Below are 5,310 nucleotides of genomic sequence, written 5' to 3'. Positions count from 1 at the left end.
TGCTGAAGTGGTTGCGCGAGCCACCATTCTATTGAGAGATGGGGGTGGCCGCAACACCACACCCTAAAAATATGAGTTCCGACAGTGATCCGACGAACTCTGGCAATTTGAGGATAAGAAGTTCAAATTTAGAAAATTATTTATAGTTTTAAAAAAGAGAACTTTTTATGGAAATCAAAGAAACTCGAAAATATTTTCTGTTAACTATTATTTTCCGTCGTACCAAACACCAAAAAATACGAAAAATATTTCTCGAAAATCATTTTACGAAGAAATAAACGTAACGTTAATTTTCTAATTTAATCCCATTATTCTGGGTTCAATACCAATTGGTAAATTGACTCCCCTAGCCAACACAAAACAAAAGAATTGGCCCACGTGTCTGTTCCCTTTGTTGGGTGAAAATGCCAAAATGGCGGTTTCCTGCCCAACTTGTAGCAATCATATTCATGTAGTACGCAAATAGAACTGGAAAACAGAGGATGTAAGGACGTCAATCTCTAAAGAAAGCCTCCACGTAAATCTGCAAGACACTTTTGGTCTGCCAGCTCAGCTGCTATACGTTATGCCAATTCCAGACCTGTTCTTCAAGTAGATCTTGAATCTGCCCATGCCGGAAGAAAATCGAGTTAATGATTGATTTCTTTTAGTCTTCACATATTGAATAAATAATGAAAAATAGGCCACACCCAGATATAAGGTTTTGCTTCAGAGGTTGCAGAAACGAAAACGAAAAGGAAACAATGAAGAACTCATCATGTGGGCCAAATTAAAATGTTCAATATAGGCAGAGGAGCAGATTGTCAAAAATGTTAGAAGGGAAGTGCGGTGGAGAGTCTTGGCATCAGGAAAATTTAGAAAAAACCAGAGGAATCTTGAGCTATGCTTTGCTTGGAATATTCCTGTGTTGGTTTTGGAAAGATGATGATACTCTGTTCATATGCCCTGTTTTACTGGTTTGGATGTTGATGGCTGGTTGCTCGACTGTGAGCTGTGTTTGTTGGGTGATATTTGTAATTCTGTTCAAGCTTTTTAGCTGGAGTGTTTGGAAGGTTGAGTTTCTTCAATGGAATTAATCATTCATCTAAAAAAAAAGAAGAAAGAAGAAAGAAGAACTCATCATGAACAAGTCAGAATTTACAAGACTTGTGAAGCCTTGCCACCAACTTTAGACACTAACCAAGCAACATGCTATAATCGCCATGTATCACAAAATCTTTTTCCAAGTAATGGTGGATTTCAATTCTTGTAATTTTTGAAATTTGTTGAACCGAATATTGCGCCAAAAACTCCTCCCAACTTGGAAACAACTACCTTGTTATCAAGTCAATAATTATCAAAATTATTATAAACAATCGATCAGTATCCTTGTTATCAAGTCAATAATTATCAAAATTATATATCCTGTAATTTTTAGTAAATAAGGTTTGCTTTTGGGACTCCTGCAAACTTCTTTGCTTGAAGATATGACATTTTTTGCAGTTTATATTTCGTTTCATTTCATGTTTCCCCCTACTTAATTATTACTAGGAAAGAGATGTTGGAAGTGATTGTCACTCTATAATTTTCTTGAGAATTAATTGAAGCATGCAAACAAGCAAACCTTCTGTTTTTAGTTTATGAACCTTTTGGACTACTAGGTCTTTTATAAGTTAAAAGGGCTAACATCCTCAACTTTCCATGGGAAATGATTGTTACTCGTAATTTTCTTGAGAATCGATTGAAGCATACAAGCAGTTCTTCTCCTCCATGTCGTATATATAATATATGTATGGGTATGGTTGTCTTTGAGGCTCCAGCTAGTAATGAGGAAAGTTGTTCAAAGGAGAGAAAGTTACTTCCAGCAGGACATCTATTTGACAAGAAAAGTTGAAAGCTCAAAGATCTCAACTTTCCATGGCGCATTAACTTGTTAAAGATGGAGGGCGGGATTCGACATAAAGTTACCCTTACACATGCTTCTGCAGAAGTAGTTTGGTTTTTGTTTGTGCTTTTCTTGTCAATCGATAACGAATACTGTCATCATCGTCAACCTCACTTTCTCTGAATAATTTTGTATGGGGTGTCATCCGCATAATAGGGTTTAGGGTAGCATGAAAACTAGGTGAAAAAAAAACACATTCAAAATTACTTTTACTTTCATTTTTTTTTTTTTTTTATAAATAAAGTATATTTAAAAGGCGCAAAGAGGCGCAATCTATAGTACATAAAACATATACATGAAGCCCTTAAATCAAAAAAAAAAAGAAAAAAGAGCACCTATCTATAAATTCAAAATAAGAATACTTATGCGTAAACTGAAATTTCTCTCTCCACACAGTGGCGGACCCAGGTAATTGACATTGCAGGGGCCGATTAATATAATTTAAAATAGAAATTGAATAATTTGTCACACAATGCGTATCACAAAAGTACATTATAAAAATTCATTATAAATATGTGCCAAAATTAATATATTAGCAACAAAAACATGTTGGCACTAGTACAAAAAGACAGAAAAATAAAGTGTTCAAAAACCTAGTTTACGTCCTTTTAGAGAAACAAAATCATCAAGTATCGAATCTAAATTGAAGCTCTCAGCAATTTCCCTTTCAATATACACAACTAAACTATTTGCAAGAAATTCATCTTCCATTTTGTTGCAAAGTCTTGTTTTAACAATTTTCATAGCTGAGAAGGCTCGTTCGGTAGTCGCTGTAGACACTGGAAGAGTCAAAACAAGATGAATCAATCTATCAATAAGATAGTATGTCTTTGATTTTCTTGTCTCTACCAATCCTTGACATAATTCTGCAACGGAAGACAAATTTTGCAACTTCAAATCATTATGCACATCAAGTTCAAAATACTTCAACTGGAATCCCAAATTAATTTTCTCCTGCTCAGAAAAATCAAGAGGATAATACACCTCTGCAATACTACATATATCATCAATTTTAAATGATTTATAACCATCCTTTGGATCCAAAGCTGAGCTAAGTGTCAAAAGTTTGATTGCCCTTTCACCAAACCTACAATTAAGCTCTTGCAGTTGAAAATCTATAGCAGCATTGAATATGTCAAAATGATAATGATGCTCCACTGTAATGTGATTCCGTTGATTACGACCTCGACCTTCAATATAACGAGCACTCAAGTCTGGGATGTCAATTTCAAATTTCTTGGAGAAAGAGACAACACTCTCAAGCAATTTCTCCCAATCATCATCTCTCAGCTTTTAGATAAGTTTTTTTGCAGTAGAAACTGAATTAATAGCATTCAAAATGTCTTAAAATTTTTGCTACAAAGCTTGACAAAGAACATCAGTGATACCCATGATTTCCTTCATCAAATGTAAAATAAAAATGAATTCGAAGGATGTAACCATTTTATAAGCAGCATTAGCATCTCCCCGTTGAGAGTAATTAGCTCATTCTCTTCTAATTATTTCAAGCACTGAACAAGTAGCATCAAACATACTTATTAGGATGCAAATAGAATTATAATGAGAACCCCAACGAGTATCACCAGCTCGTTTCAAAGTGTCAATTTGGTTAGCTCCTTTTCCAGTTTCAAGATCACCAATAGCTCGCATATGTGCAATTTTTTCTGCTTGAGCAGCTTGTAGTTGATCGTGACGTTTACATGAAGCACCAACCATATTGATAATGAAATTCAAATTTGTGAAGAACTCATGAACAGAAACCACTTCTCTAGATGCAGCAACTAATGCTAATTGCAATTGGTGAACAAAACAATGAACATAGTATGCATAAGGACAATCATTAAGAAATAATGTCTGCAATCCTTTCCATTCACCACGCATATTGCTAGCACCATCATATCCTTGTCTACGAATATTTTGAATGTCAAGTCCATGATGAGAAAGAACATCAGATATTTTATTCTTGAGAGTCAATGCCGATGTATCTTTAACATGCACAAGATCAAAGAAGCGTTCTTGTATAAAACCATATTTGTCAACAAATCTCAAAACAATAGCCATTTGTTCTCTTTTAGACTCATCTCGTGCTTCATCAACAATAATACAAAATTTAGAGTCTCCAATATCTTCACGAATTTTATCTCGCACTTTACTTGCCATGACTTGCAAAATCTCCTTTTGAATTCTATGTGAAGTATATTTTGCAGATTTATGAGAATTTTTCAAAACAACTGTTGCAACTTTTTCATTATATGATGCCAAAATTTTAATCATCTCAAGAAAATTACCTCGATTTTTTGAATCAGGAGTCTCATCATGACCTCTAAAAGTACATCCTTGAAATGCAAGCCACCGAACAACATCAATAGAAGTTTTTACATGTAGTCGATTATTTTGAATTTATTCAGTACTTTGTGCATTCAATAATTTATCGATATGCTGTGATTGTTGTTTTAAATCCTCACAAGATTTCACAGCATTATTATGGAGTGAACAAGGATCATCTCCAATATGAGTCAAAAATGCACATTTTTTTTCATCGTGAACCTTTTTTCAATTTCTAAATCCCTTGATGATAAATACATCCCATCCATGACGTCCAACTGGTTTCATTGTAAAAAGATAACATGGTAGACAATATGCGGCATCCGTAGTAGGAGAATACTCAAGCCAAGATGAAAATTGTGTGAACCATGAAGCTTGAAAACGACGGGGATGATTTTTTGGTCCAGAAAATGGATAGTCTTGACGCAAAATTTGATATGGACGTGCTTTCAAATAAGCCATTCTTATTTCATCACGCCGATTGACTGGATAGTCCCACATCGGAGGACATTTTCCAGGATCCCGTTCTATAGAAAAACCACCAACTTCGTTAACATTAAGCGTGGAGGATTTAAAAGGAATCTCTTGAGCTTCCACAATTAGAGATTCATAAGGATGTTCTTCAACTTCAATCCTTTGAGATTTAAGAGGACGTTCTTTGAGATTTGAAGTTTCAGCATTAAAATTCAATGGTGGATTACTTTCTGGAATATCAACTTCTTTTCTTTTGAAGAATGACTCGATAGTTTTAAACTTTGACATGCTTGATGAACTTAAATTTTTCAAATTAAATTACAACCCCATAAGATATAATCAAACTATCAAACAAAAAAAAAAAATTTAGCAGAGTCTAACAAGTAACAATCATACAATCTAAAAAAAAAAAAGCAAAAAAAAACAAGAGTCTATATAACACTAAACTAAAAAAAATAATCTGAAAAACTAAAAACTTCAAAACTAACATCATTCATAATTTCATATATAACCCAAAACCAAAATATATTCTGAAAATTGGAATAGAGAAATTACCTTGTAGACAAGAGTCACAAGATCAGCACAAG

At 33.9% G+C, this 5,310-nt stretch overlaps 1 pseudogene; it reads right to left on the bottom strand.

Annotated features, from left to right (window-relative positions):
- Nucleotides 1–2,509: 2,509 nt before the first annotated feature.
- Nucleotides 2,510–5,011, bottom strand: LOC133873331 (uncharacterized; annotated as a pseudogene).
- Nucleotides 5,012–5,310: the final 299 nt, after the last annotated feature.

The sequence above is a fragment of the Alnus glutinosa genome, chromosome 7 (genome assembly GCF_958979055.1).
Source record: "Alnus glutinosa chromosome 7, dhAlnGlut1.1, whole genome shotgun sequence".
Lineage (NCBI taxonomy): Eukaryota > Viridiplantae > Streptophyta > Magnoliopsida > Fagales > Betulaceae > Alnus > Alnus glutinosa.
This window is presented reverse-complemented; position numbering and strand designations above follow the sequence as displayed.